Source organism: Lactuca saligna, chromosome 8, assembly GCF_052625555.1.
Source record: "Lactuca saligna cultivar CGN05327 chromosome 8, ASM5262555v1, whole genome shotgun sequence".
Taxonomy (NCBI): domain Eukaryota; kingdom Viridiplantae; phylum Streptophyta; class Magnoliopsida; order Asterales; family Asteraceae; genus Lactuca; species Lactuca saligna.
Genome location: NC_136424.1, coordinates 118,111,665 through 118,121,246, shown reverse-complemented (window position 1 = coordinate 118,121,246; position 9,582 = coordinate 118,111,665). Strand labels below are relative to the sequence as shown.

Below are 9,582 nucleotides of genomic sequence, written 5' to 3'. Positions count from 1 at the left end.
TTATATGTCTAGGACTAATGAACATGAAACTAGGATTAATAAGAAAATTAAGTAAATTTATGTGCAAGATTGTGTGATGACCATCAACAAGAAGTTAATTAAAACCAAATTGATTAACTATTGTGAGCCTAAAGTAATCCGAATAATTAATCTAGTGAACTAAATTGAATTAGACAACTGATCACTATTTAAGTTAGTTTATTTGTTAAGGATTAGTGTAGTGAACGCGAACCTAATCACTTGAATCGGTAACCAACAAAAGAATTAATCCATTGCACTATTACCTTGAAATCAACCATAGGATCAATTGAGTTGAACTAAACAGAAGTTCCTTCATATTATTGAATCTAGTTAATTCTTTGTTTTTCTAGTTTTTAGATTAAGTAATAGTTAGTAAGTTTCTAGTCTTGTAAAACTAGAGAAAACCCTCTACTTATTAATTAATTTAGATAGAATTAGTTTTTATTTTTAATTTGCCGTTCCCTGTGTTCGATACCCTACTTGGTTGAACTATTCCACAATTGATAGGTACACTACCTTTGTGTGTTTATTTTACAATTAAAAGTAGGATTAAAACTAAGTGAGTTTACGCACATCATATATATATATATATATATATATATATATATATATATATATATATATATATATATATATATATATATATAATTATTAAATTATAATAATATAAGTATAAGGGTTGAATTTTAACTTTTAAAATTCTAAGGGTTGGAACTAAAGTTTTAACATGACTTTACTTGTTCCAAAACTTGAGGGCAAGTTTTGTAAACTTTCAAAACTTTTCATTTCTTGTAACTTATGAGTTTAATAGAATAATAAAAATGAAGACTCTTCATTTTTCTAACTCTTGTGTTCTTTTAATGGTTTTAATTCAAGTGACTTTTGGTTTTCCATAACTTGAGGACAAGTTATGGACTTCATTAAAACACATTATGATCAAGAATTAATCTACCACATAGGTTACAAATAATTCCTATGATCATCTAAACATCATAAGAACAAGAACATGAATATGAACACTTTCATAAATCAAAATTACACTTAAAACTTTGTTATTTTGATAACTAGTTGTTGTAAATGAATTAGCAAAGACATTACACCATCTAAAACAAGTTTTCAAGTACCAAAATAGTTTAGGGTAATGTTTCTAGTCCATTTCCAGCAACTAAAGTCGAAAATATGCACTCTGTGGCTCCTACTCGCCGAGTGCATGAACCTACTCGACGAGTAGGTTGAAAATACAAGTGAACTTGATGAGTCCCCACCTGGACTCGGCGAGTACAGTAGGCAAACAACAAGTTTTTCGACTTTTTTCAAATTTTTAGCACAATTAACATACAAAGAAGCCTAGGCTCAGATACCACTGTTGGGTTTTGAGCATTCTAACACTTCCTAAGTGTACATGCAACCCTAATAACCTTGGATCTATGTTTGTCTAATTATCATGCAAAGTTGAATTCCAAGGTTATATTCCTATCTAGCATACATCGGGAACAATTTTTAACTTGTATGAAAGATAGAATAACTTACCTTGTTGTTGCTTATGTTCCTTGAAACCTTGTGAGCCTAGAACCCCAAGTGTGATGCCTCAAATGCTTCACACAACACCAAATGCTCTTGGAAAGACTTTTGAGAGAATGCACACTTCTTGAAATCGGCCTAGCCCTCTTGTTTCATAAGTGTAGCCGATTTTGGTCGAGAATAAGATTCTTATATAGTGTTGACACATCTAGGGTTACACCATGTAAACCCTAATGTGTCATGACTCTTTATTTCCATGACCCATGAGTTTGTAACTCCCATGGAGCATCCATGGAGCATCCTATGGGTGGAACCCAACTTGATAATCCATGGAGCCTCTTAGCCTACTATACAAGCTATGGATGATTTACACAATCAACCTATATATTTAATTAGTTATCTTTTGATCACTTAATTAATTCTAAATTAATTCTTGATCAAACTAATCAAATAATATTATTAATAAATTAGAACTTATAATATATTAATAATCTCCAAATGTTATTTCTCTCATTTAGTCTATCTAATTGCATGGTGCCATGCAACCCAAATGGACCATGCCGGGTCGGGTCAAGTACATACCAGAAATAGTTATGGACTTAGACACCTTATCCAACAATCCGGATCTTAGATCAATTTTGGAAAAGTATTTCATTCCATGCAGTTGGTAAAATAGATCATCTATGCGTAGCAGAGAGTAACGATTCTTGACCGACAGTTTATTGAGTTCTCTGTAGTCGATACACATACGGAATGATCCGTCTCGCTTCTTAACAAACAACACCGTTGCTCCCCAAGGCGAGAAAATTGGTCTTATAAAGCCCTTGCTGAGCAGTTCATTAAGTTGACCAGATAGTTCCTGCATCTCTGCTGGTGCTAATCGGTAGGGTGACTTGGCAATATTTGAGTAGCTCCTGTCGTTGCGGTGGTAATTGATTTTGCCATATTTATACTTATTTTTAGGCAATATTTGAGTACATTTTTATATATAAACTGGTAATTTTTTTAGAATAATGGTACTTATGAGTTTAAATGTTATTTGCAGCCAAAAATAAGACATTTTGAAGAAAAGGGGCTAAAAACATCAAATGAAGAAACTTTGGGAGTTAAAAGAATAAAGGACAATAAATCAAGGAAAAGTGGATTCACGACATGAATATGTCAAGATTCACGTGGTGAATCTTTATTCTAGAAGATAAGTATACGGGTGAAGGAATCCTTGACGGGCACGGCTATCTATAACTCACAACGTGAATATCTTAGTATTCACGACGTGAATGAGGAAAATTAGCAACTATATATATCTTTAACCATTACGATTAGAAAGGCTTTTGGTTGGTTGATAAGGGTTCTAAAAGGAGATTTTGAGCAGAAGAAATGTCTTCGGAAGAATCTTTCAACACCAAAAGAGTGAAGGTCTATAATTTAGGTTAATTTAATTGTTACTAAGGAACATGTTTCATTATACTTTGATTTGTGTTAGTGTGTTAGTTGCTATTATGAGCAGCTGAATCTAGCTACTCTTGTTTAGCTATATGAAGCTTCCAACTTATGAATAGTTTATTTTTTATGGATATATTTAGTTGGTGAATTGCTTGTGTTGGATTTATAGTTACCTAGCATGCTTGTGTTTGTTTCTCAAGTTGCTTGCCTCCATTTTCTCTGTAGATTAATGACCATTAACTGCATGAACTTGTTTACCTAATGATTTAGTGAACATTATATTGTTACAGCTAGGATTGACCAATCTTAGTTAGTAATTAGAGTAAATAAACTTAGTTGTGTTAGAGAACGTGGATTGTGACTATAATTACGTTTGCACAATAATTCTTACATAGCATATTCATATTCATAATTAGCTATGTGTTTAATTGTGTGTGACCATACATAATTTGACATGAATTAATTAATTATTGGTAAAGTTAGACTTAAATTACTAATATAATTACAACCAACTTGATAATCCATATTTATTAACTAGCCATAAGGACGAAGTGGATTCGAACTAGACAAGAGTGTTTTACTTAATTGATTGAATTTGAGTTAAGTTCGTCTGATCTTGTAAAATCAGATAAAACCCCTTTCTAAACTTGTTAATAATTTGGTTAATTTGATAGCAAGTAATTTAATTAGTAACACCGTTCCCTGTGTTCGACACCCGACTTACCCCAGCTATATTGTAATCTGACTAGGTACACTGCCTATAACTGCATAGTTAGTTTAAGTTTGTTAGGTTATAAATATTAAAATTAGTGGGTACTTTCGTACACATCAAGTTTTTGGCGCCATCGCCGGGGAATGGCTTAGTTTATTTGCTTTAGGTTAATCTATCCTTTTTTGTGGGTAAACCTGCAAAAAAGTTAATTTTCCAACAAAAGTTTTAGTTTAGTTTTCATTATCTGTTTCAAATCTTTTATCTATTTTTTTTAGAACTGACGACGTGAATTGTTAGATTCGCGACGTGAGAACTGTGAATTCCAGTTTCCCTTAGTTTTTAGTTTATTTGTCTATTTTAGTTCAGTTTTACATTTTGTTTATTTAGTTAATCTGCAGGAGTTCATGAACAGAAGCCCAAACACACCTTTGGTGCCACCACTTGAAGATCCCAATTCGGCAATTAACAAGAAGAAGACGCCCTTACAAGAATTCAAATCAGTGTTTTCAAAGAAATCAGGGAAGAAGACTGGGGAGTCAAGTTCATCCTCGAAGAGCAAAAGCAATCTTGAACACTTGGATCAAATACCCTCCCAAACCGAGTCCGAGTACAATACCGAGCCCGAATTTGAAGAACATACAAGCGAACCTGAGAACGAGCCAAGGCACGAGATCGCAAATATTGAGGAAATGTCCATGGGAGCTTACAGGAAGAGAATCTGAGAAGATGTTGGTCCAGGCTTAGTACAACCTGCCATCCTGGCCACTGTCACATTCGAGCTAAAGGGACATATCCTTTCCGCACTAAAGGATATCCCATTCTATGGAAAGGATCACGAGGATGCATTCAAACACTTAGATGAAGTGAATGATATTGCCGATTACTTCAATGTCCCAAATATTAACAGAGACATCATTTTGCTAAGGATGCTTCCCGTTACCTTTAAAGGAGCTGCAAAGGATTGGTTAAAAGCACTTTCACCCGGTACCGTAACTACTTGGGCTCAAATGCGTGAGCAGTTTTTAGATCAATACTGTCCACCATCCAAGATTGCTAAACTCAAAAAGGCAATAGCTAACTTTGATCAAAACCCAGGAGAGTCACTTTACGAAGCTTGGGACCGTTACAAAGGGTTGTTAAGGAATTATCCTCAACATGACCTTAACATTTAACAGGAGGTGTCAATATTTTATGATGGGGTAAACGTGATGAAAAGACAACTCCTTGATTCTCAAGGACCACTCACTAGGAAAAATCCAGGTGAAGTCAAGGAATTAATTGAAGAATTCGCGAAACACTCTCGCGAATACCACAACCCTAGGCAGGAAGGAATTAAAGGTGGAGGAGGAGCTCAAACTGAAGAAATAGCAGCCATGATGGCTATGCTAAATAATATGGACCGGAGGTTGACACAAATGGATCACTCAATTCATGCCATAAGAGTGGGTTCCGAGAGGTGTAGTGGCCCGGACTTGACAAAGGACTGCAATTTAGATGAGTTTGGGAACAGAAAAGCTCAAGTGTGCTACTCGAGTGGGGATAAGTTTGATGAAGACTGGAGGAAACCAAAGAAGGAGTGGCTTCCATATGAAGAGTATAAGAAGCAAAAAAGAAGAGAAGTACACGAAGACATGCGAGACTTCTAACAAAAATAACAGCCACCAGCCGACAAGAAACCCAATCTAGAGACCATGTTAATGAAGTTTATGGAAGCCTCGGAAAACTGACACGACGCTACTGATTCTGCTATTAATGAGTAGCAAACGTTATTAAAGAATCAACAAGCCTCCCTCAATAACCTTGAAGTACAACTTGGTCAACTACCTCTCTGGTTCATGAGAAGTTGTCCCCGAAAAATCCCGAAATGAAGACCCAATCTCATGTAATGGCCATAGATACTGAAGAAGAGGCCATCTCTGAGTTCTTAGAGGCACTAGAAGAAGAACAATAGCAGCCCGATCCAAAGTTGAAGAAGCCCAAGCTCGAAGATCAAGACGCTGCTGAACATCAGAATTCATGACGTGAACCATGCCAGTTCACGACGTGGGCCCATCAGTAACAGAAAAGTTATGAAGTTGGTCCGGTTTACTAGCTGCCCTTGCCGTTTCCTTCCCAAGTTGACCTTAGTCCACTAGAAAGAGAGCATATGGATTTTTTTAAGCACGTGAAGGGTATCTCGATTAATATACCCTTTGTTGAGTCCTTATCCAAAATTCCCGAGTATCAAAAATTACTGCAAGATCTGATAGACACTCGGAACCAATTAAAGAAATACTCTAAGGTGATTCTGAATGAGAAAACCCAATCTAGAGACCATGTTAATGAAGTTTATGGAAGCCTCGGAAAACTGACACGACGCTACTGATTCTGCTATTAATGAGTAGCAAACGTTATTAAAGAATCAACAAGCCTCCCTCAATAACCTTGAAGTACAACTTGGTCAACTACCTCTCTAGTTCATGAGAAGTTGTCCCCGAAAAATCCCGAAATGAAGACCCAATCTCATGTAATGGCCATAGATACTGAAGAAGAGGCCATCTCTGAGTTCTTAGAGGCACTAGAAGAAGAACAATAGCAGCCCGATCCAAAGTTGAAGAAGCCCAAGCTCGAAGATCAAGACGCTGCTGAACATCAGAATTCATGACGTGAACCATGCCAGTTCACGACGTGGGCCCATCAGTAACAGAAAAGTTATGAAGTTGGTCCGGTTTACTAGCTTCCCTTGCCGTTTCCTTCCCAAGCTGACCTTAGTCCACTAGAAAGAGAGCATATGGATTTTGTTAAGAACGTGAAGGGTATCTCGATTAATATACCCTTTGTTGAGTCCTTATCCAAAATTCCCGAGTATCAAAAATTACTGCAAGATCTGATAGACACTCGGAACCAATTAAAGAAATACTCTAAGGTGATTCTGAATGAGAAAACCCAATCTAGAGACCATGTTAATGAAGTTTATGGAAGCCTCGGAAAACTGACACGACGCTACTGATTCTGCTATTAATGAGTAGCAAACGTTATTAAAGAATCAACAAGCCTCCCTCAATAACCTTGAAGTACAACTTGGTCAACTACCTCTCTAGTTCATGAGAAGTTGTCCCCGAAAAATCCCGAAATGAAGACCCAATCTCATGTAATGGCCATAGATACTGAAGAAGAGGCCATCTCTGAGTTCTTAGAGGCACTAGAAGAAGAACAATAGCAGCCCGATCCAAAGTTGAAGAAGCCCAATCTCGAAGATCAAGACGCTGCTGAACATCAGAATTCATGACGTGAACCATGCCAGTTCACGACGTGGGCCCATCAGTAACAGAAAAGTTATGAAGTTGGTCCGGTTTACTAGCTGCCCTTGCCGTTTCCTTCCCAAGCTGACCTTAGTCCACTAGAAAGAGAGCATATGGATTTTGTTAAGCACGTGAAGGGTATCTCGATTAATATACCCTTTGTTGAGTCCTTATCCAAAATTCCCGAGTATCAAAAATTACTGCAAGATCTGATAGACACTCGGAACCAATTAAAGAAATACTCTAAGGTGATTCTGAATGAGAAAAGCTCCAAAGCTGTGTTGGGAGAGATACCTGAGAAGATGGGGGATCCTAGACGCCTCACTCTTCCGTGTGAATTCGGTAACAAAATGAAGGTTAATGTTTTAGCCAATTCTGGGGCTAGCATTAATTTGATGCCTTATTCATTTTATCAGAAGTTAGAAGTTCAGAAGATGAAGACCACAAGAATGACTATTCACATGGTGAACCGTTCAGTGACACAATCCCGGGGCATCGTGGAGGATATTTTAGTAAAAATTGGAAAATTTATTTTTCCAACAGATTTTGTAGTATTGGATATGAAGGAAGACCCTGATGTTCCAATTATGCTTGGTCATCCCTTGCTTAACACTGCTGGAGCTCTTGTTGATATTCGAGAGTTTAAGCTCACCTTGAGGGTTGGAGATGAAAAAGAATTTTGTGGGATAGAAGATGGCTTTCAAAGGAATCATGTTGAAGAAGAGGTGTTCACAATCAATAAAGATAATGAACTAGAAAACTGGAAAAGCTTATTGAAGAAGAAATCAAGGCAGTTCATCAAGTCAATAGAACAAAACCAAGAGCATCTGTTCCGTTTTTGGTGGAAGTCATTGCTTACAAGAGTCCACCTTCTTGGGTAAGCAAGGAAGATGAGATGACAAGTGATGAAGAAGAAGTTACTTCAAGGGTGATAGAGATGGTAGTGAAAGAGGAGAAGGATGCTATGGAGTGCAGGGATGAAACTAAAGGAACCAAACGTAAGCTTGATGAAGAAGAGGTGAAGGCTAAAAACAAGAATTCAAAGAAGGCATATAAAAGACGAGTCCAAGCTTACAAGAGGCGTTTCAAGGAAAAAAAGGTCTAGTTGGTGGTAGACTATTAAGAAAATTCAACGTAGGAGGCACGAAGTCCAGCTCAAGACTCCAAGAAAAAGAAGTGCTTCTCGGGAGGCAACCCGAGTTTGGTTTGCATTTTTTTCTTTCTTTTCTTTTGCGTTTTAGTCTTTAAAACAAAGATCATATCATCCGACTCAAGTATAACATAATTAAACACTGAATGTAGGGACCCTAAAATGGAAGTAGTAATAATTGAGAATTTAATTGAGAGTCAAATTTGATTTAGCATGAATTTTCCTTCCAGACAGAATTCACGACGTGAATCTTAAAGGATTCACGACGTGAGTCGAGAATAAACAGGGTAATAAGTCCATGATATAGTTTAGCTGTTTTATAAGTGGTCCAAGATCAATCCGTGAGTGCATGGCCCAAACCTTAAAGGATTGATCTTTCCTATAAGGATTCACGACGTGAATTTTTGAAAACACATGACCACAGAATAAATCCCTAGAAACCAGTTGACCTTTCCTTTGTTTATTCCTCACGAAGTGAAAACGAGATCTGGTCCCCACTAGTCCCCTTTGCTTCGATTTTGGGAGACAATTCTTCGATTTTTCTTTGTGCTTATGTAATACTTCCATCAAAGGTAATAATTCTTAATTGTTAAGCTTAATTTTTCTTTAATAATTGCACTTAGTGTTAGGGTTTGTTATTTGGATGAAATGTCGAATTTACTCCTTTAAAGTTCCGTAATAGCCTTTGAATGTTTATGCTTTATGCTTGGAAGTGGTATAGGAGTAAAACCCATTAATTTTGTACCCAAATTTGCCCCTGATTGTTGCGATGCACATTGCTGATAATACGAATTCACGACGTGAATCCTGAGTTGAACAGTTTTCTTTGTTCCTTTTATTACTAATATGTTGGATTGTTCTCTTGGATATGTTTGCTATTTTTTTTTTTGTAGAAATAGCTCCCATAAGAGAGATTCTAGTTGGAGTTGCGGGTTTGCACCCGTTTTACAATTTTCCCGCAACAATGTTCCGAGATGTCTTGACCCGTTGGAACAACAGATTGGGATGGCTCTACAACAGAGAAATCGTAGTTGCTCCAACAATCAACTGGAAAAAGTTATTTATTGGAGATGGGTATTCGTTTACCTGCTTTGGTTGGTGTAATCCGTTCCGGGTACAAGAGCGGGTCTACAAGGAATTTTGTGTTGAGTTTTTCTCAACGGTGACATTTCAGGAAACTGTTCAAGATCCACATTGGCCACAGGCATTGGTATTTCGTTTGTGGAGTGAGTACCGGGAGTGCAGCCTGGTTGAATTTGCTTGGAGAGTCGGACTATATAATCGATAGGAGGCTATGACTCCTGAGTTTGGCATGTTTTTGAGTGCGGCTGCTAGAGGATATGCAGAGGGTGTCACGGGGTATTCTTTCTGGCATAGTATTGCGTCTGGAATGTTTAATTCCGGATTGTCTCCCAAGAGCAGTATTTGGTCCCCGTTCCATCGTTTACTCCACA

At 37.2% G+C, this 9,582-nt stretch overlaps 1 non-coding gene across 1 annotated transcript; it reads right to left on the bottom strand.

Moving 5' to 3' along the window:
- Positions 1-4,752: 4,752 nt before the first annotated feature.
- Positions 4,753-4,859, bottom strand: LOC145013468 (small nucleolar RNA R71). Its single transcript, XR_013665026.1, has one exon. It is a non-coding gene; the product is annotated as a small nucleolar RNA R71 (small nucleolar RNA).
- Positions 4,860-9,582: the final 4,723 nt, after the last annotated feature.